Source organism: Prorops nasuta, unplaced genomic scaffold (genome assembly GCF_024137725.1).
Source record: "Prorops nasuta isolate Cenicafe-Biocafe unplaced genomic scaffold, Cenicafe_Pnas_1.2 PNAS00007, whole genome shotgun sequence".
Classification (NCBI taxonomy): Eukaryota; Metazoa; Arthropoda; class Insecta; order Hymenoptera; family Bethylidae; genus Prorops; species Prorops nasuta.
The window spans coordinates 7,085,790-7,110,103 of NW_027116804.1; the positions used below are offsets into that span (position 1 = coordinate 7,085,790).

At 33.6% G+C, this 24,314-nt stretch overlaps 1 pseudogene; it reads left to right on the plus strand.

Annotated features, from left to right (window-relative positions):
* The first annotated feature begins 4,778 nt into the window (after positions 1-4,778).
* LOC136775030 (uncharacterized) lies at positions 4,779-14,257 on the plus strand (annotated as a pseudogene).
* The last annotated feature ends 10,057 nt before the right edge of the window (positions 14,258-24,314 follow it).

A 24,314-nucleotide genomic window follows, 5' to 3' on the forward strand; every position in this document is an offset into this window, starting at 1 on the left:
GACTGTAAAATACTAAATGATAACATCTGAGTAAACCTAAAATTAAATTCATCATTTAAAAATCTCAATTCTTCAAAGAAAATAATATTTTAAAGAAACATGAATCATTCCATTTGTTAATCAACATTTGACTTTTTACCAACATCTGACTTTGCGAAACTTCAGTAACTCCATCAGCTGCTTGGGGTGATACAGGGGCATGACTGGACAAGCAATTCGCAAAGCTTTAAATAAACTACAATCAAGCATATAATTATAGCTGACATTGTCGTTTTGCATACCACATTTCTTTTTAGTACCAATTACTGTCACATTTATGCTGCTAATTCTTGACAAAGATATAACCTATCGGACAGTTAAAACCCACATCAGTTTAAAGAGAAGAAACAACTAAAAATGTATTTTGTTAATGATTTCAATACCTGGAAGTTTAGCATATGGTTTTCAAATACTTTAACAATGTCTTGCAATTAATATGCTCTTGATAAACACCGATACATATAAATGTTGACAGTATACTTCTCCTTGGCAGTGTTAAAAATATATAAATATTAATCTTACTTCATCTAGTCAGCTCTATCCTCAGCAACTCAATCCACGTAGTTTCATCCTCAGCAATCAAGAGACACGGTGTATATTATATATTAATCTTTCACTCCACACAGCTCGACCCTTAGCAGTCAGATAATAAACACATCATTATTTAATCTACAATAAAATCACACAAAGTACCAGAAAATATATTACATTTTATTTCATAAAATTCATTCTTATACTTATCTAATCTGTTGATTCTTTTATGTAATTAAAAATCCTTTTAATGACTATAACCTCATCAAATTTAAATGAGAACAGCCTAATCATGTTTTTTCATTTATTTATTTCATAATTAGGTTCAAATTGTTTTAAGGTTAATACTGTCAATCTTACAGCTTAACCTCATTTACCGTAATAAACGAAGTAAAACATATATCTAGGAGATACACACAGACACACTGTTTACGATTGTGTGCAACTATATTTACGTTTAAGTCTACTGACGTCACTAGACTTACGTTAAGGAGCCAACTTCAGCCCGAGACATACACTCTGGCTGGAGAAGAAGAAGAGGAAGAAGAAGATTATAAAGGAGAAGAATCTCAATTTTCGATATATATATATATATATATATGTGGATTACAGAATATCATATAATAATCCAGACTTATAATGTTAATTGCACCAAACGCTGTAAGTGACAATAATTTTTCATACTGACGTTTGACAGTGACAGGTGCACATTATTTTAAAATCCTCGCTGTAATCGCAATCTTCAATGGTGTCGCCTGAGAAAATCTTCTTTAGAGAGTATCCATTGGCGTAGAACTGACCTAAACAAGGACGGACGAATGATTCTTATCGATCGAGAGAGATAGACATAGGCAATGGCACAGATAGAAATAAGCTTTGGGACGCCTGGCTTGCCCTGCTATGCCGTATAAAGCTCTCTCTCGCACTCACGCATTTAGAGCGAGATAAACTAACTACTATAGTTATCGCGTTCCATTTCCCTATCTCCGCCTAGCAGAATAGAGTATGCAGTGAAGGATCCAAAACGCAGTTCCTAAACGCATCAAGGGACGCCATTTTTGCCGGTCATTGTACACGGTGTACAATGACCGCCACTAATGGCCTGCAAGATTTTTTTGATGCGTTTAGGAACCATACCTCCCCAAGGATTCTTCCCCGCCTGGACCAGTTTCTACATTGAGTGACTGGAAAGAGTAGAGGGGGGCATATGACGTATATTTATATATAGATGGTGTTATTGAACAATTTGTATATCTAATACGAATACTAAGCTTCACGTTTCGTTTTCATAGTTTTTGGCCGATTCTTTTGATTGACGAAATACTATTATTGGAGGCAGAAGACATTCTTCTTTCGTTTAACGATATTTTTAGCTTTACATTGCATATTGCTAAATGATAATCATTTAAATAAAATTCGAGGAGAAGGCAGATATTTTCAGATTAGTGGCAACTAGAAATTTGACGCAAGCATTAAACCTGGAAGGATATCAAGAACAGTACAAAATTATTCCTGCGAGTATGTTTAAATATATATTAGCTTTTTAAAATGACTCCATTCGCGAGCCTTAACTATTTTATAAATACTGTTACTTGTATAAATAAAAGAAATATATTATATGCCTTCGCGTATAAAATGTATATACCCATTACGATATATCTGTTATAATTCACAGTATAATATATAAACGTAATCTAAATAAAGAAAAGAAAAGTATTTTGAAAGATTAATTCATTATCCTGTATCCTACTTTCAATATATAAAATTTTCTTCCATCTTCATTTAAAATGCAGGACAGTTATTCAAACTAAATACTGACAGCCAAATCTACTAATATTTACTGAACCTAAAACAGCAAAGAAAATAAATTTAGATATAACAAGCTCGAAAAATTACTACTATTAATTGCCATATTGATACATTTAGATCATATTTAAATTATACCAGAATAACAAATCTTTTTTTAATATTTCCAATTTCGTTTCGCATGGAGATTCCAAATTCGAAGCAACAGAATGGACACATAGCCTGGCCACATTTTTATTCACCAATTGGATGCAGTTCATCTGCTTTATTAGTCTCCATTTAAAATGCAGGACAGTTATTCAAACCGAATACTGATAGCCAAATCTATTAATATTTACTGGACATAAAATAGGAAAGAAAATAAGTTTAGATATAACAACTTTGAAAACTTACTACCGGTAATTGCCATATTGATACACTTAGATCATATTTAAATAATACTTGAATAACAAATCTTTTTTTAATATTTCGAATTTCGTTTCTGCATGGAGATTCCAAATTCGAAGCAGCAAAATTGACACATAGCCTGGCCTAATTTTTATTCATCCATTGGATGTAGCTCATCAGCTTTGTTAGAAAATTTGACCTGCGAAACATAAGAGAAACTACAAAGGATCATGTTTGAATACATTTTATATATGATTATCAATAATATTACTTATCTAAGAAAACAGGTTGGCTTTTATAGATGTGGAGAGCATGCTGCGTATACTATCTGAATCTGTGTTCCATTCCTTAGCGTTGCTTAATTCCTCTGGTTGAAATCAGCATGACGTATACACTTTACTCTTGGTAGAACCTTCCGTAGAACCTTTACACCTGGGAAAAGAGACATTATAATTAGCACTAATTTTATCAATTAATTATATATGATAATAAATATGCAAGGATCTGCATTTCATTGAAAAAATTATAATAATATTTTTTATTATGTATTTCTTATATAAATTCATGAATCTATTTGTTTAATACATTTTTATATATTAAGTTAATTTTTGCAAAAAGTATATTACATTTTTCCTTAATATGTAATGTAAGTTTTTAAAAGTATACAAAATTTATTATACCTGTTTTCTTCGATAATCCAGAAAAGTCATTAAAAAATTTATAACTTCACTATAACTGATTAATATTTTCCAGCAAATTAAAACTCTTTAACAATTTATACTAACACTCGTTTGATGAAAAATCCGCTCTGTCAGACTGACATTTCTGCACTTTTCACTACTCTCACAAGACTCACAGATAGGTCCAGTGGTATAGACTCACCAAAAAATCACCCAGTGGCGTAGAATTATTTTAGACAAAGACGCAGATAGAAATCCATTAGTTAGAGAGAGAAGCGCAATGGCGACGTCCGAGATAGGAAAATAAGAAACGAAGGCCTGGAGAACCCACGTTGAACGCTGTATAAGGCTCTCTCTTTCTCTTTAAGGCATTTAAACAAGGATAGCCTATCATACATATCCTATACTCTTTCCAGTCACTCAGTCCAGGCGGGGAAAAATCCATGAGGAAGTATGGTTCCTAAACGCATCAAAAAAACCTTGCAGGCCATTAGTGGCGGTCATTTAGCTAGACTAACGCAAAGTCCTAAATGTGGGGGCGGCCTAAGGCGTGCGAACGCGACTGAACCCTCGATGACGTAGTAGCTAGCCTCGCGCACAAGCCACTAATTAACATTCGCGACGAACTCCACCGAGTCGTGCGGTACTCCGCGCGTCACCGTTGTATCCTTGAGCTAACTAAGGTAAAATGCCCAGTAGATGAACAAAACTGAAATATAGACCTGTATTTGTACAGCAAAACATAAATGATTATTATAAATTAAAAAACCTGATAAAAAAAATTAAAAGGCATTAGCATTGTTAACGTAAATATTAATAACATACTCAAATTTTTTGATAATGTTTAACGTAATTTAATATAAACGAACAATTAAAAATTAAACTTAGCGTCCCATAAGAGCGAGATAATTTTTCTCTTTTTTTTGTTTTTGATAATATCAAATGTGCATGAAAATTAGAACAATGGGTTAATATGTATAGTGTATGATATTATATGATAACATTTATACTAGTTAATAATATATAGCAAAAAATTGGGTTTAACTCAAAATTAGTTGTCTATGTATACCTCGAGATATCGTAGTAGTTGGACATACGCGGAGTTTGTGTCCAACTTCAGCTGATAGTAATGAGTGCAGGAAGCTGATGCTTGGACACGTGCTCCGATAAACTTTTTACATACTTTTTGTGTGAAAATTAGTTTAAAAAGTGCTGTAGTGTTGAAAAGTTGCGTTTTTTTAATTAATATTACCTTTTCGGAGTTAAATCGCTTCGAAAAAATAATTTCGCAGTTTTCGAAAAATGTAACCTCCAAATAAGCAAACTCAAGTAACTATGAGAGCCAAGAGGGAATCCAAGAAGATTGTTGAAAAGGAAACAGTGACAAAGAAGAAAGTGTGATATAATTAAATTTAAGAAAACTGATGACCGTAAAAGTGCAGTAAAAAAGAAGAGAATTGAAGGAAATTATAGTGTCGAATGCATGCAAGCTGCGTTGAACGCCATGGGTGAGGTGCAAACCTTGCGTCAAGCTGCAACAAATTTTGATGTACTAAAGAGTACTCTTTATATAAAGTCTAAAAACATAGTGCCTCTTAAGGGGATGCATTGAGCGACTCAAACACTCATTCAAGTTTATCTTCCAAACTATTCGGAATATGAACTTGTTTGTAGAGATTAAATTTACTCTTTTGGCTGTACTGAAGCGCGCTACAAACTCGGTTTCTCGAAATTATAAAAAAAAATTTCATAAAAATTATAAATACTTGTAATTTTGTTGGTCATAATAATATTGAATATTAGGCCTTGTAGGGCGCTAAAGAAAAGTTCTATGACTAATTTGAGATCAAGAAGAAACAAATATACCTAAAAATGTTGAAGATTTTTTTGAAAAACTAAATTAGCTATTGAAAGACAAGTTTTACACTGTTTTACCGACGGAGAAATTTCACAGTGCGTTAGACAAGGACAGGCTTATTAGCTCTCACGCTTTAGAAGGGGTACCCACTCTCTCCCCACCATTCCCCGCTAAACAAACTAACTCTCCTACACACAGCAAGATGGCTGGCTAACGCTGCTTGTCGGTGTGATCTGTAGCGAAATGGAAGAACAAATAATTATTTGTAGATTTCAGGGTTAGGTTTTCGCAAATCCGGCGTTGTAACGCCCTTCCATATCATTTCCGATAGCTACTAAAAATTTCTTAAATCATTTTATCATCTACAAGTCTCAAAAAACTTGAATTAGTTGACGAAAGCGTGAATCGTAGCAGCTGACGCTCGTCGCTAAGTAGTGTAGCGCATCATCTACGAGCATCAACACACAGCAAGACGGCTGGCTAACTCTGCCTGTCGGTGTGATTCCGCAGCGCAATGCAAGAATAAATAATTATCTCTAGGTTTTAGGGTTAGGTTACGCAAAACCGACCATGTACCGCCCTTCCATATCATTTCTGGAGGCTACAGTAAAATTTTCAAAGTATTTTCTCATCTGCAAGTCTCAAAAAACTTGTTTCAGTTGACGAATGCACGACTCGTAGCAGTCGACGCTGATGCGCTACACAACTTAATGATCAGCGTCGGCTGTTACGAGTCGTGCATTCGTCAACAGAATCAAGTTTTTTGAGACTTGCAGATGACAAAATACTTTGAAAATTTTACTGTAGCCTCCAGAAATGATAATGAAGGGCGGTACAAGGTCGGTTTTGCGATAACCTAACCCTAAAACCTAGAAATAATTATTTATTCTTGCATTGCGCTACGGAATCACACCGACACGCAGCGTTAGCCAGCCGTCTTGCTGTGTGTTCGTGCTCGTAGGTGATGCGCTACACAACTTAGCGACCAGCGTCGGCTGCTATGAGTCACGCTTTCGTCAACTAATTCAAGTTTTTTGAGAATTGTAGATGATAAAATGATTTGAGAATTTTATAGTAGCTGTCGGAAATGATATGGAGGACGGAACAGCGCCAGATTTGTGAAAACCTAACCCTGAAATCTACAAATAATTATTTGTTCTTCCATTCTGCTATGGATTCACACTGACAAGCAGCGTTAGCCAGCCATCTTGCTGTATGTAGGAGAGTTCGGGGGTAGAACACTCAGCTATCCCCACCCTTTCTTATTTGTCACCCTAGGCTCGAAGGCAACCTTTAGCCAACCTAATATCCTGAACAATATAATTGGCAGCACTGCGTAGATGGCGTTATTGCACTTCTTTAGAATTTGATGCCCATTTGAATTATATTTTTGATTACTCTTGTTTTTTCAGGCATTCTTTGATATATTTTTTTACTATAGTATTAAATCATTCAATAATTTGATTAAGCTATTTGATTAATTCTTATTAATTACGGTCAATTTAGGTAAAGTTTAAAAATAATCCATCAGTCTTATCGGACCCAGTCTTCTAAGTATTTATATATATACATTACAAATTAATGTTACAAAAAATTAAAACAATTATATTGAATGTCAAAAAATCAAATAGAATACATTTTTTAAATTTATAACAATTTATGAGACAAAATATTTTAGTTCTTATATTTATCATTTATTAGCTAGCACCTATATATAATTTTTGCTATATGTTTGACGTTCAACACGCAAAATTAGTGAAAATATCGCCGTCGAAGGGTGAAAAATAGACCAAAATTAACTTGTAGATGAGAGTGGGGCAAAATGATCCCCCTAAGAAAAAACCCTTCCCAGTGACGCTATTAACGATTTTAACATAGCAAAAACATTATGTAACGAAGATCATATATTCCTTTATATTTCTACGTGTCGCGACAATTAAATTGTTAAAGATGTTTTGTAGCAATCAATTTAAAGTAAATTTTACAAAAGTATCATTTTACCCTCATCCGTGGGGTAAAATGATCCCATGTCGAATAATATAAATATTGAATTTATATTTATAGATACGATAGACAAAAACTATAATACACTCTATAATAAAGTAGAAAAGCATAATTTAGTAATAACATTCTGAATTTTATGAAAAGAAAACATGTTATTCAAGTATACTAATCACTTAAAGCGCAAAAAGCGTGAAAAAAGTACACTGGATCGAATCTTCTCAATAAGTCTCGTTTTTAAAAGTGTTTGTTGTATGAAAAATACATTCGTTGTCATCATCGTTACTACTTTTTGAGCACCGGCTGCTTCTTACAAATGAATCCACTATGGCTCAAATTTATAAACGAAACTTAAGCTTAGCACGGTCTTAGCTAAGATTAATTGTTTCACTTTAACCTTTAATACAGTGCTAAGCTCGATCTTCGTCTTAAGAAATTGCTAAGCTGAGATTCGAGCTTAGTTTGGTTTTTAAATTCGAGCTTATGGGATCGTTTTGCCCAAAATGAGCTGCGCATCTTTCATCGAAACTTAAACTTTTACCAAAGCCGATTTTAAATTAATTTTAAGAGGAAATAAAAGTTAATACCTATTACGATTTACCCAATTTTGCGATTTGAAAAGTATTTCCACATTTATTTCCTATATGATTCAAAATTCGCTTATCTTACAGAAAAATGATGAAAAACACATAAATGCCGCTAACAATTTTTTACGTATTAAAAATAGACATTACAATATTATATTATTGTGTATTTAGAAGTTTATATTTTAATATTGATTAATGTTTAAACGAATAGTATCAATAGTTTCTATAAAACCCTCAGGGATCATTTCACCCCGAGTGATCATTTTGCCCCACTCTCGCCTAAATATTTCGAAAGCTAACGGAAAAGCATAATACCAATTCGAAGTATAAAATAAATATTTCAGGTACAATATAGCGTCAGGAAGTACTTACCATCTTCGAGTCAATATACAGGGTGTATCAGCAATGATGCTTTTAATTTTAACCATATATTCTTGAGCATAAACTAAGTCGGAAAGTCCTGTACTATAAGGTCCGAAACAGCATCATTGCTGAGATAAATCAATTTTAAACCGATAAATCAGGGATTTGATTCAACGGAATTTCACTTTCGTTGACAGTTCCCCTTCAAAAAAAAGAAACTTGTACTTCTCCGCCGATCAGTATTGTCGTACACGCATATACAAACACGCACGCAACTACGCCGATTATTAATATTATCTCCTAATGTTTTACATTCCTGATCCTGATGCTGATGAAATTCATTTTCTGCCTATTTTTAAAACGATCCTCGATAGCACCCATTTGGTTGAAAAATCTGGAGAATAATACGGCGTTATTCGTAGATTAATTTTCAAGTCGCTTTATCTTTTCGGTGGCGCGGCATATGAACTGCTCTAAGGTAGTCAAAACATAAGTATTTTATTATAAAAGCTATTATAAGAAATTGTATGTTTTTCTGTTTTTGGAGGTCTCAATGTTTTATCAGATAGAACAGTTTGCTGCATCATTGGAAGATCAAAATGACTCGAAAATGGATTCTCAAGTAAGGCCATAGTCCACAAGAAATTTCAAGCTAAAAGAGTGGAGAACTTGAAAGATCCCTTTAAGAATGAATTAGCCATTTTTTCATTTTATGAAGGGACAAGCCACAAAATTAAAAATAATTTTTTCTTTATATCGTAGATTGTCCATAGTTTTTGTCTTTTTGCATAGTGTCTGTCTAAATGGACTAGCCAGTAAAATTAGCCAATTGCTAGGTCAGATTCTAGTTTATAGTGACTATAAGTTGATATAGTCACCAAAAAGAAATATTTTACAATTAACCAAGCAAATCGTAATAAAGTGAAGAGAAAAACATAAGCATTTACTAATTTATCTTTGAAATCTTTTCACACCTAAGAGCGTGCAAAGACTGAATAATAATCTACAGCATTAACAAAAAATTATTTTTAATTTTTTGGCTTGTCCCTTCAGAAAATGAAAAAAGGCTTATTTATTCTTAAAGGGATCCCTCAACCTCTCCATTTAGATTGAAATTTCCAGAGAAGACTATGGCCTTATTTGAAAATCTATTACCGAGTCATTTTGATTTTCCAATGATGCACACAGCAAACTGCTCTATCTGATAAAACAGTAAGATTTTTAAAAACAGAAAAAAATAAAATTTCTTATCATACCTTTTTTAATATAATACTTATTTCTTGACTACTTTAGAACAGTTCATATGTCGTGTCATCGCAAAGATAAAACGCCTTGAAATTAATCTACAAATAACGCCGTATTATTCTTTAGACTTTTCAATTATGAAATGGATGCTGTCGAGGATCCTTTTAAAAATAGGCAGAAAAGTAATTTCATCAACAACAGGATCAGAAATGTAGGACATTAGGAGGTAATATTAATAATCGGCGTAGTTGCGTGCTTGTGTGTATACGGATCAGCAGAGAAGTACAACCTTCTTTTGTTTTTTAAAGGGGAACTGTCAATGAAAGTGAAATGAAAGTAATTTTTCCGTTGAATCAAATCCCTGATTTATCGGTTTAAAATTGATTTATCTCAGCAATGATGCTTTTCCAGACCTTATAGTATAGGACTTTTCGTCTTAGTTTAGTCCCAAGAATACGTTGTTAAAATTAAATGCATCATTCATGATACACCCTGCATAATATACCAATGATTGAAAGGATGCATCGAGTGGCAAAAATGTAATTCCAACAAATTTCCTATAAATGGAGGAATATAAATTTTCATAAGAACCAAATTACCTCTGCTTTTAATGTACTTAAAGTAGGTAAAGGCATATTTTTCCGATTTAAAAAAAAGTTGAATATAAATAATTATTTTTTACTCCTATCAGTAATTACAAAAAAGGGAGCCTATATTGCACTTTGGCAGAATTCACTGATTGATTTTTTGTTAGAAAGAAACAAACGTTCTTAGAATTATATATAAAAGATTATTTTGACAAAACTTTAATAGTAAAACGGAGACATATTTGAAATTTGACTCAGTCGCGCTATTACAACTATTCCAAGGAATCTTCTAAAATTTTAAGAATATCTACTTCTTTCTAGAGTAAAATTGCTCAGTGAATTTTTTCAAAGTGCGATAAAGTTTCTGTTCGATCTTTACATGGTAACAGATCGAATCCCGGCTTTTTTTCAGGTAATCGATATTAGTGGCGTAGTAATTGATTATAAATTATTGGTAAGTTTGGTTTTTGTTACACTCAAGAGAGTCAATTCCCTGAAACATATGCCGAAAGCAGATATCTTCTTGGTAATATCCCTTCAATCAAGACGTCCCCGAGCACCTTAACCCGATTAAAAAGACGAATTACCTGCCGATAATTGAAATATCGAAGTAATAAGCGAGCTCGGTTCCCCTTGAAGCTTTAAACTTTTGATCATACCGTAGCGCGGTTTTTTGTAAAGTTATAAGGCCCGGTCTTAAACGAATACGAGTGATTCCGCAATCTGGCTGCTCGCAAAAGACATAAGGCCCGATTCTAAACGAATACGAATGGTTCGACAGCTCAGCTGTTTGGAAAAATGACGTGACTCGTGCTAAACGATAAGATGTACGAAATGTGGAATGATTCGCCAATTGAATGCGAAAGTGCGTAACAAACATTGTAACCGGCATACGTCTTAATTCATTGCACGATCGTATATCATTTGTAATCGTGATTATTGTAAAAGGTGTATAAAACAATAAAAAGAGTTTTTTATGCTTTCGGACTTTTTTTCTTAATTTTTATACATTTTATTTATTTAAAAACTAAGCAGTTCCTTCATGCGGAGTTGCCCCTCAACTATAGCCTTCTTTGCTATTGAACAGTCTCTATTTTTTTAAATTATAGATGGGTAATAAAATACATATAATTACACAGGACAACAAAATTAGGGGTTTTAAAAGTTGTTTAAGACTTCGAAGTATAATTTTATTTAAATTTTCTCACTGAATCCAAATTTGGTTCTAAAATTATTACATCATCTGAACTTTTCAAGATATTAAAATTTTCAGATGTAAAAAAAATGTGTTTGGGTAGGTTAATTAATCTACAATGTTACCAGCATTAATTATGCTGCGCAACTCTATATTTTTCTAAATAGTACTAGATTAAACGTTTAAAAAAATATTGTGTTCATAACGATGTCTGTTTTACATACTTAGATATATCAATCAAAATTGCTATGATAAAAACATGATTCTTAATGCCAATGCGACTATGGAACAATTTTCGGTTATTTTGTTATGCTTAAAATTAAGAAGAAAGTATCATATATCTTTTAATTACAAATCATCACCCTATACAAAAAATATTTTCTTCTTATTTTGACGTAAACCAAAGAACCGAAAATTGTTCCATGATTATATTGGCCTTAAAAATTGTTTTTTATCTGAGAATTTAAAAAAAAATGAAAAATGATGTTCACTTTGAAAAACTAAAAATTTTACTTTGATTCGATGCAAAATAAATAGATAATAGGGAAATTATTATTTCATATTTTTTTACAATAAAATTCAATTCAAGATGAGGAAATTGGCATGCCGAACATTGAAATATCTTACTTCTTCTTTTAAATATAAACATTTAAAACCTCGGAATCGTTAAAGCGTTGAATTTTTAACAATTAACAAGTTTTTTTAGAATTAATGAAAAATTCTACAAATTTACACGGAAATTTATATCAAAAAGTTCTACACAGTAAACAATTTTCAAGAAAATAAAAAGTAGTTTGTTTCTGAGCTCCGTGATTTGATGAGGAATGCCCCATGTTTCAATTAGAACGTTTAATCGGAGTAATAAAATTATAGGACAACCTTTAAAATATTATATATAATCTTTTATTGTAATCATTTAAATAAATTTATATATGTAGAATAGTTAGTTGCAATTTATTTAAACGATTTTCGGTTCTTATAATATTTTGGTATTCAGTTTTCATTAAAGCTGGCTGCTTTCACCATATTATCGCGTCAAACTAAAATCATTGGATTTTTAATTATTTTGTTACTTTAATTATATTTTTTACTGTTCATTATAGATACCATTTTGTCTCAAATAATTTTATTCATTACGTTTAATACAACTAAATTAAACGAAATTTGGTAATATTCCTATAGTGAATTATGTTATAGTCAAGTAACAAGATATCGTCCTTACTAACCTAACGTGACCATTTTTCACCCAACGCATCAAGCACTGCTACCAACTTAAATACTGTATTTTCCTCAATTTTAACTTTTTTAGTTGGCTAAGAATTGCCTTCGGTACAAATAATTCGAGCCTTCGAGGCTTAAGTGTCCAGCCCCTGGGAGAGTTGGTTTGTTTAGCGGGGAATGGTGGGGAGAGAGTTGGTACCCCTTCTAAAGCGAGAGAGCTAATAGGCCTGTCCTTGTCTAACGCACTGTGAAACTTCTCCGTCGGTAAAACAGTGTTAAACTTGTCTTTCAATAACCTATTCAGTTTTTCAAAAAAATCTTCCACATTTTTAGGTATATTTGTTTCTTCTTGGTCTCAAATTAGTCACAGAACATTTCTTTAGCGCGTTACAAGGCCTAATTTTCAATATTATTATGACCAACAAAATTACAAGTATTTATAATTTTTATGAAATTTTTTTTTTTATAATTTTGAGAAACCGAGTGTGTAGTGCGCTTCAGTGCAGTCAAAAGAGTAAATTTAATTTCTACAATAAAGTTCATATTCTTAATAGTTTGGAAGATAAACTTGAATGAGTATTTGAGTCGCTCAATGCATCTTCTTAAATGTCGAAAGGGTCCTCAAACTGTACTAAGTGCAGAGGATGAAAATAATAATGAGCAGTGGCTTATATTTTGTGCTGAAAATGGTTTTCCAGCAACAAAATCAAGACTTTTAGACTGTGTTCAAAAGTATCTCGTCAATGATAAAGTAATAACGCCATTCAAGAATAACCGCCCAGGAGAGCATTGGTATCGAGCTTTCATGAAAATACATCCTTCGCTGAGTAATAGAATTGCAAAAAATCTGACCAGCACCAGAGCAGCCGTTACAGAAGAAGACCTTAGAGGATGGTTTGGGAACGTTAAGCGACACCTCCAAGAAAAGAATTTATTGAATATGCAGCCGCATAGAATATTCAACTTAGACGAGTCTTCTTTTAATCTTGTGCCTAAGGACAATAAAGTAATAACAGAGAAAGGAGCTCGAGCACCATACCAAATAGTGTCAGGAAACGAAAAAGAGCTTAACAGTATTATTTACAACGTCTGCTTCTCGAATTATACCACCACCTATGATCTTATTCGATTTGAAAACTTCACAAAAAAAAAAATACTTTAAATTCGAAACCCTCAGGCTGGGGCTTTGGAAACACAGAGAAAGGCTGGATGACATCTGAAAGCTTTTATAGCTATATAGTGAATGTTTTTTACAAATGGCTAAAGGATAACGATTATGTGTTTCCTGTTGTCTTGTATGTGGATGGTCATAGCTCACACATATAACTCTGCCATTACTAATGTTTTGTAAAGAACATTTCATAGAATTAATAATTCTTTACCCGAATGCAATACATATAATGCAGTCATTGGATGTTGCTATCTTCAACCCACTCAAAAAAGCTTATAGGAAAACTTTGCGCCAGTGGAGAGTTGACAACAATATAATTGATATTAAAAAACAAATGTTTGCTCCTGTTCTAAAAATGGCTCTAGATTCTCAAGATTTTACATTCACAATTCAGAATGGTTTTAGAGCCTGAGGATTGTATCCATTTAACCCTGATGCTGTGAATTATAATGTGTTAAGCAAGAAAGGCAAGGCAAAGAATGCAAGTGAGAAGCAAGATTCAAATGATGTAAATGGAGATACCACTTCCAGAAACTCAGGATTTTTAGAAATTGTGACGGAATATTTCCCCGTCACAGAATTTTGATGTTTGCGGTAAAGCTAGGTGGGCTCGGTCGGTAATTAGGGTTACCGTCGCGCGGCCCACTGGCCTACTTCCGTTAGTGAGTCGCCCGCGGCAGCACGTGCCGGGATCTAGGATCGATTACGCAATAATCCGCGAGGAGTGCTGATCGATCCCGGCGCGTGCCAATTGTCGCCGCGAGGACTCACTCTCTTCCTTGGATGACAGCGTCGAGGACGGACCTCCTTGCATTCGCGACTTTTCGTGTAGGTACCAGTTACCTGTCGCCGACCTGTGGGTTTTATCCCATAATCTTTCCCCCCAGTTAGTGGTTTTCCCTCGGACTTTTTCGCGAGTGCATGTGCCTGCGTCAAAAGAAGGCGAGGAACCTATGAATACTGGTGGAGGACGGAGAGGCTGCCTGAATTCGTAGATAGTAAATCAGGTAACGTGGAAACTCCACATCGGGGAAGTACACGCTTTTCTCTTCGTTGCCGTGAGGTTCTAGGGGCAGCAGCGGGGATAAGTGGCACGAGGAAACCGTCCTCCGGTCGTGAGAGAGCCGGCGATCGGTTTCGTCGTTAATTAGTCTTTTGATTGTTATTTGGATGCCGGTTCCTGGGCGGGCGGCCATGTTGAAGGCAGCAGCCACCTAAGGAATCGACTTCTAATATTTTGGGATTATTGTCGTGTTTTTCGGTCGATATTTTTCAGGTTTTCAGGTTATCCTGGACCAGTGCCCTTTTTCGAGTTTTTCTTGTGTTTTGTCCTATTATTTCCAGGTCATAGGTTCACCTAACAAAGAGCCAAAAGCAGAGTGGATTCCGCTGGTTTTTGTTAGATGTTCTTTAAAGCATTTTTATTTAGGTAATCGTAATGTAGGTTCCTAAAAGCATCGGATTAGGACCTGGTAAATAAAAGTTATTAAAGTTATGTACAGATTCGGTAAAACCAATTCTAGCACGACCTGAGACTGTCTCTGCCAGTCAAGCCGCGGAATGAAATGGGATGCCTGGCACCCAAGTAAGAGGTTTTCACCTATGTAGTTATTAATTTGAATAAATTATTGTTAAAGATTGAATCGGCATTCATTTCTTGTTCAAATTCTGTGTGCTTTGTGCACCTCACGTTCGAACTCGTGTTCCCCTCGCGAGTGAAAGGCAAAGAAGTCTGCCTTCGAAAAGTTGTCGTCACAAATGGCGCCCAACGTGGGGCCTAAATTGGCTTAGGGGACGAATATACCTCCGGGGAAATAATTTTCTTTTCTTTACGAATTAATTATTATCCCCCAATAAAACACTTTCGTGTAAAAAAAAGACGGCAAGTAATTGAAAGTGATCCCACTGAACAAAATAATCTATAAGACCAAACATTTTTTAAACTCAAATGTTACTTTAAAAATTTCTAGGTAAATGTATTTCCACACATCAAACATCAATACTTTTACAATAAAAAATAATACATTAAAAATGAAATATTGCAGAAAAAGAATTTTAGACAAAAATATCTGAAAAAACACTTTACAGTTAAATATTTCAGAAAAGGAAGTAGTTCTTCTGGTTACTTAATAAATATATCTAGCAACATAAAGCATGAAGATCAAATAAATTAGGCAAGTAAGTCAATCAACCGGCAACATAAAGTATTGAGATCACATAAATTCAGGCAAGTAAATGAATGAATAATTAATTATTATATAATTTTTGTATACGTACACAGTGGGAAGTTGAATCGTGTGTGGTTTCAACTACAGTGTAGTATATCACTTTCCAAGTTAAATTACAGAGTGAAGCTAGCTGAACCACCCACGATTCAATTTCCTACTGTGTACTACTTGCCGGAACGGGCCGAAAAGTGTAAAGTATATTTGAGTATTCATCAGTTGCACTTTAAACTGTCATCTACAGTACACATTTGATCCGTTCGGGCAAGTAGTACACAGTAGGAAATTGAATCGTGGGTGGTTCAGCTAGCTTCACTCTGTAATTTAACTTGGAAAGTGATATACTACATTGTAGTTGAAACCACACACGATTCAACTTCCCACTGTGTACGTATACAAAAATTATATAATAATTAATTATTCATTCATTTACTTGCCTGAATTTATGTGATCTCAATACTTTATGTTGCCGGTTGATTGACTTACTTGCCTAATTTATTTGATCTTCATGCTTTATGTTGCCAGATATATTTATTAAGCAACCAGAAGAACTAATTCCTTTTCTGAAATATTTAACTGCAAAGTATTTTTTCAGATATTTTTGTCTAAAATTCTTTTTCTGCAACACTTCGTTTTTAATGTATTATTTTTTATTGTAAAATTATTGATGTTTGATGTGTGCAAATATATTTACCTAGAAATTTTTAAAGTAACATTTGATTTTAAAAAATGTTTGGTCTTATAGATTATTTTGTTCAGTTAAATCACTTTCAATTACTTGCCGTCTTTTTTTTACACGAAAGTGTTTTTTTGGGGGGATCTCAGAGCTTTTTGTAATGTGACAAAGATACATCTTAAGAATTTCTTTATGCAAATAATACGAAATGTAGTGAAACTCTTAAAGAAAGAATGTGTATTCTAATAATTAAATTTTATTGGACGGGAATATAAATTGAAATATATAAATAATTATATTGTTAACAATAATCAATTTTATTTAACAATATTAAAAAAGGAAAAGTACAACATTTTAAATAATATATTGAAAAATTACATATCAACTCGTTATAAATAGTTTTGATAAAGAAAGATACAATAATTTTCTACACAAAAAATATGTATTACGAGATTTTATTTGAAACTGCGCGATACTCAGTGAGAAAATAATTTAATAATGATAGAAACTCATTGTGGAAATCATATCATTTTTAAATAGTTTACTCACTAGATATATTGCAGCCGAAGGCGCAATAATTGCGGCCAATATTTAGTGAAATGGCGTTTTAAACGCAGCCGTGGTGCTAATATTGTTGAACATGTTAAGATGTTTTTACCCATGATAACAACTTTCAACATTTATAAAAGCAGCCGTTAGAGATACGAATAACGTAATATTGAATTAATTAAATTTCCTCGAAGAATATGATAAACGTACCTTTTGAATTTCTGGGACATGTTTTCTTTTGAACGATATGATCGTTCGCATATATCCATGATTTATCCTTACGTATCATAGACGTATAATGACCAGTTGCAGCATCTTTGCCGTCATGGAAAATCGCACAATTTGCTTTATAAACTTTATCACCCATTTCTAATTTCTCAATAGGTATACCTTTAATGTTTCAGTTTTTAAGAACAATCCAATCTTTAACGTTTTCTATATTTTCAGTTTTGGTATTATATAATGATAATTTAACAATCAGAACTTTGTTAGTAACTGTACTAGCAATTTTTTGCTGAAGTTCTAAAGAACTCATGCAATTACTGCACAAAGAATTCAATAGTTTTTTTCCACTTAGAGAAGTTGCTCTGAATTATTTCTTTCATGTGCTCCAAGAATTACTTTTGCATAATTTTTTGGGAATTAACAAACTCTTCATACCATCAAATAGCATAAGTAATAAAATATTATTATAAGATTGGGTAATATTTGTATGATAACATGAAGTACTACATTTGTCCGTTTTTGTTAGATAATGTTGCACAACGCGATTCAAGCAACTTAATTTATCACACAGAGCAGTGATTAAATCACCAGCATCATACTGCCGCTTTCCAACAAATTGGATTTCAGCATATTGTCTAATATCAATATTCTCTAAAGATTTATCAAAAGTTTCTGAAGCAAAAATAAAAGATTTTAGAGAATTGTCTGCTCCTATACGAAATAGTACACTTCTAATTGAATAACAATTTACAATGCATTGTATAACTGCATTTGCGTATGAAGAAATATAATCACGTTTCATTATTCCTCTTATGTATTAATCAATATCATTTACATATACAGCAATTAATGACAAATGTAGATGATGAAAGTTCTACTTATTACTACAACCTTCTATCCTCATTAAAATTAGTCACCAAAAATTTTCGTAAGTTATAATGTTTCATCTGCATATCTTTACGCAAACATGTGACTGCTTAGCCTATTTCCCACTATTCTAGATGCTCCTTCTTGTTTCTGATATAACTTGTAATTAAGAAAATTATAATATAATCATTGCTAATTAAGATAAAATATGTATAAATTAAAATTAGACAGGTATTATACGATACAATTTATCTTTCAATTGTTGCTTTGCTACTTATAGCTCAAGTCATATATAATAGTTCCCAGGCTTACTGTTTAAATATACATATACATCGGTTAATGAAAAATTAAAATGATGAAAGATCTGCTTATTACAACAACTTTCTATCTTAATTAACATTAGTCACCAAAAGTTTTTGTAAATTATAATGTTTTATCTGCATATCTTTAAGCAAGCATGTGACTGCTTAGACAATTTCCCCCTATTATAGATGCTCCTTCTTCTTTCTGAAATAACCTGTAAATAAAACAAAATTTTAATATAAATAATGCTAATTAAGAGAAAATTTGCTTGGATTAATTTTGGATACATATTAAACAATATAATTTTCTTTCAATTGTTGCTTTGCTACCTAAAGCTCAAGTCATACAGAATAGTTCCCAGACTTACTATTTAAATATACATATACAAAAATTAATGACTATTTTAAATGATGAAAGATCTACTTATTACTAAAACCATCTATCTTCAATAGTTAGGCACTAACAGTTTACGTATGTTAAAATGTTTTATATGCTTATCTTTACGCAAATATGTGACAGCTTAGTCAATTTTCCACCATTGTAGATGCCCCTTCTTCTTTCTACGATAACCTGTAAATAAGATAAATTAGTAGAGTAGCTGTAAGGATTCTGGGACCGGGTGGCGAGGGGGTCGGGGTCCCGCGGGGGTAGGGGAGGTAGGGGAATTGCCCCCTCTCCTCGTGTGGTTGTGCGCATGCGGTTGTGCGCATTATCGCGTTCCCCCCGGCGTTAAACTCGTAGGGTACACAAGTGGCCTCCCCCCCTCTTACGTTAAGCAGTGAACGCAGATAAGGAGAGAAGGAGAGAAAGAGAAAGAGAAAGAGAAAGAGAAAGAGAAGGAGAAGGAGAAATAGAATTTTGCGGTTATGAAATGAACGATATTTGGAATTTTTAATAAAAATTTATAAATATATTTTTAATAATATGCACATAAAAATTATAATAATTAAATATTAAAAAAATTAATAATATATTTATCGCTCCTAATTGGGGGCCACCCTTCCTCATCATCAGGGTCTTCGTGTTGGAGGTTGGGTGACCCCCAAACTCCTTCCTGCATCCAACGGATTCCGTAGAAATCGAAATCCTCCTGGAAATTTAAATTTCGTGTTACCTCTTCTTCCCATTGAGCATTCCTGAATTTAATTCCCTCACGTATATATTTTTTGTGCTCCTTCTCAATAATTTTATCCCTTAAAACTGTAAGCGGATAATTCAAAAATAAATATACAGGGTGTAACGAAACGACCGCCTTTTCTCGTAACTGGAGGTTCGGGGTGACCATCCAAATGCACGTGTAAAATTTTGTTCGAATCGTTCAAGGGGTTTAAAAGTTATTTCCATTTAAAACTCACCCTTTTTCGGTCCTTTTCGAACGACTTTAACTGTGCATAATAAAGTGGAGAAAGTGGAAAAACAATTGACGAACACCCCACTAGAATGTAAAAATTATCGATCGCGCGCGATAATACATTTGCAATTTATTTCATTAATTTGGCTATTAGATTAATTTTAAAAATAGCAAAATTCTTTTCATTACAATTCCAAATCAATTCAATACAAGTATCATTGACTGAATTGATGGAAAGAGGGAGAAGATAGAATGAAAAGGAAAGTATCAAAAGGTAAGATGTCACGCGACAGCACTGATAATTTAATAGGAAACACATCAAGGCATTTTCTTTCTACAAACGAAGGTAAAAAGAATTATTTAAAATCAATTCATTGATGATAGAAAAAATTAAACTTACCCTTTATTGTTCTCCAAGTTCCTTTACACCGAAGTTTTTAAAAAAGCTTCAAACTGGCTCCTCGATGATTTCCAGAATGCACACTTTCATTGATTTTGCATTTAAGAACTCGCGAATTTAAGCAAATTAGGTGTTAACCTACGTTTCTTCAAAACACCGGTTAATTTGACACTTTTTGAACTGTTTGAAGTAGGCTGAAAAGAGAGACACATAGAGATAGAATAATCAATAATTCGTTTCGACCACTCTTAATCACCCTACTTCAAACAGTTCAAAAGTATCAAATTCACCAGTGTTTTGAAGAAACGTAGGTTAATACCTAATTTGTTTACATTCACAAGTGTTTAAATGCAAAATCAGTGATAGTGTGCTTTCTGGAAATCATCGAGGAGCCAGTTTGAAGCTTTTTCAAAAACTTCGATTTAAAGGAACTTGCAGAACATTTAATGGGTGAGTTTAGTTTTCTCCTTCATCAATGTATTGATTTTGAATCATTCCCTTTAGCTTCGTTAGTAGAAAGAGAATGCCCTCATGCATTGTCTATTAAGTTATCATTGCGCTCGCGCGATATCTTAGCTTTTGATACTTTCCTTTACATTGCGTCAACTCGCTCTTTCCATCAAATCAGTCAATGATGCTTGTACTGAATTGAATTGGAATTGTAATGTAAAGGATTTTGTTATTTTTAAAATTAATCTAAGAGCCAGATTAAAGAAATAAATAGCAAAAGTATTACCGCACGCGATCGATAATTTTTACATTCTAGCTGGGTGCTCATCAATTGTTTTTCACTTTCTCCACTTTCCATTATGCAGTTAAAGTCGTTCGAAAAGGACTGAAAAAGGGTGATTTTTAAATAGAAATAACTTTTAAACCTCTTGAACGATTCGAACGAAATTTTACACGTGCACTCAGTTTGTCACCCCGAACCTCCAGTTACGAGAAAAGGAGGTCGTTTCGTTACACCCTGTATATGAATATTATTTTTTATAACCAAAAAAAAAAAAAAAAAATTATTTAATTTGTTGTAACTTACGGTCTCTAATTTGCTCCAAAAGTTTCTTATCCGGATTTATCCGTTTAAGATACCAAATAAAATCATACATATGTGCGTAAATATCTTCGTACATTTTGTTGTTTTTTTAAAAATAATAGTAAGAATCCTTGATAGTTTTCGGTTCAAATGCACAAACTAGAATGAACGCACCCATCCGCAGATCCACTACAGGAATTTCATGTAAGAGGGGAGACGTCACATGGGTACACAAGTGGCCTCCCCCCTCTTACGTTAAGCAGTGAACGCCTTAGAGAGAGAGAAGGAGAGAAACCGCCATGCGCGAGCCAAGAGAAGCAGTTGGTTACTTTAAACGATAAGACGCGTTACTTAATACATTATCGCGCTCTGCAACAATCTATGCGTAATGGACTCGTACTGGAAAGAGAAAGAGAGAAAGAACATTCGTAGAGAGCGATGCAGTGATCGCTCCCCCTTATTTATGTTACAGTATCTTTGACGATCGTCATATTCATTTGTATATCCATCGTCGCAGATACTTACCATCCGCTCTGTAATAAGAGCGGAGCCTACGTGACCTTAACTTCAGAAAAGTGGTTGGGACGTATGTGAAAAACACGACAACATTCAGAACAGTTTTCAAGCTGTAGATCCCCCTGGAATATTTCAGTCGAAGCATCGTCCGATGTCGGTTGATTGGAAATCTTCAAGGATTTTATGTTATGATTTACATTTTTTTTTCTTTTTTTTTTGCAATACTTATATTACAGGGTACAGTGGATTGGTGGAGAGGTAATTGAAGAAACACCAATGTAAGGGAAAAAGCCTTTCGGCATAAAAAACCCTCTTTATTGAAATACAAATTTACTTATAAAAATATATAAATAAACCAGGAATTGTACGTCCTGTAGAATTCCAATAAAAACAGCAACAGCAACAGCATCTATAATTAAAAAAAAAAAAAAATTATTTAAGTAGCTTCTATGCTACATTAAAAGCACTCTATGTCGAACAAAAGTAGTACTACGATTTAATAAATCGCTGCGAGAGAAAAAGTGAATGCGAGATTCCTTCGCTATTAAGCCATTTTTTTTTTTTTATATTTTTTATTAGTCTTTGACTTTTATTAACTCTTACCGATTTGGTGGTGGTAACTGTCTGTCATACAACCCACAAGCTCACATAGGCTGCATATTACGTAACCGTAATAACAATTGCCTCCTACGCGAGACTGCAGGTTGCTCCCCTGCAGGTTGCTCCACTGCAGGTTGCTCCACTGCAGGTTGCTCCGCTGCAGGTTGGTCCGCTGCAGGTTGCACCGCTGCGGGCAGCATCTGCAGGGCTACGGGCAGCGAATGTGGTCGCCGCAGTGACTGCTGCTGCTGCTGCTGTTCAAGTATCAAGCGAAACCCTCTTAGAACTGACTGCTGCTGCTGCCGCTGCTGCTCTTCATTATGCCGAAATGGCCTTACTATTGCCACTGGTTTGCAATATTTTTTTTCTAAGTATTTTAATGTAAGTTTCTTGTCAGGTAAGCTTATTAGTCGTGTGGAGCTCATGATGTCTCACTGAAGACTGAAGTGAAGAGTGCTCTCCTCTACGTATTCCAGATGAAGTTTACATATCTTTATCAATACATATTAGCTTTCTCTCTCCACTTCGGATGAAGTTTACATCTCATTATCAATGCGGAGAGAAGTTTATATCAATTTCTCAATACGTATTAGGTTTCTTTCCGTTAACTCCAGATGAATTAGTAAAAGGTATATTTACAATAATATTTTTCAATTAATTTGATAAAAGAAATAGTAGAGGTTAATTTACAATGATATTTTTTCAATTTGTTAGATAAAATAATTTAACAGTAAAAGAAAAAGAAATGTGGTGGTTCCTCTTCTTCTCTCTTAGTCTGCTTTGAAGCAATATCTTTTTCCTCCTCCTTCTCCACTACTTTTTTCTCCTCTTCCTTCTTCGTTTGCTTTGACTCAATATCTTTCTCCTCCTCCTTCTCCATTTTTTTCTCCTCTTCTTCTTCCTTCTTCATATCCTTTGACTCAATATCTTCCCTAGTCTCTTTCTCTTCGTCTTTCTTCACTTTATTTTAAAAATACAAACAGGTAATAATAATTATGAAAAGGTAAAAAAAAAAAGATAAAATAAATACTTACATTCTTCCTCCTCTACTTTTTTCTCCTCTTCCTTCTTCGTCTGCTTTGACTCAATATCTTTTTCCTCCTCCTCCTCCTCTTCCTTCTTCGTCTCCTTTAACTCAATATCTTTTTCCTCAGCCTGTTTCTCTTCGTCTTTCTTCACTTTATTTTAAAAAAAACAAAGAAACAAACAATAATTATGAAAAAAATGTAAAAAATAAATACTTACAATTTTTATGCAAATAAAGATGCGGTTTTCGTTCATACTCTTCGAAGTAACGATTGAAAAAATCGTTAATTCGATTGACGTATTCCTCTGTCAATTCTCTGGGAAGAGTGGGTGAAAGAGGAACAATATCCTCTTGAATCATGATTAATTTACACTTTTCGCAGCTCATTTTTTTTTTCCTGTGTGCAGCACCGACAACGGTATAAGATTGAATGAAGAATTGAGGACTTGTGTTCTCCTCTTTATTTCTCTAAATAGTTTTCAAAGAATCACATATTTGCTTTTATCCACTTAGCAAAAACTGACACCTCCTCGTAAGGACAGTGGATACGTTCATTGTCCAAGTTCTTCTCTCGAACGTGTAAATTGCACGGAGTTTTTTCAAAATCATATAGTTTAATTAAATCCTTAAACTTAGGACAACCATACACTTCTAAATTAATATTATCCACATTCATCCTATTCAATAGATTTTTTTCAATGCTCCCTCCCTTGTAGGCTACTACGGGATTCTCGCACGTTAGGCAACCTCTAATAAAATCTTCCACATCCTCCTGCTCGTATTTCTCGAATCCCGTATCACTATATTTTATACCATGAACCATATTGAGCAAATACCACACAGTTTTTTTGTCTTTCTCACTAAGATTTTT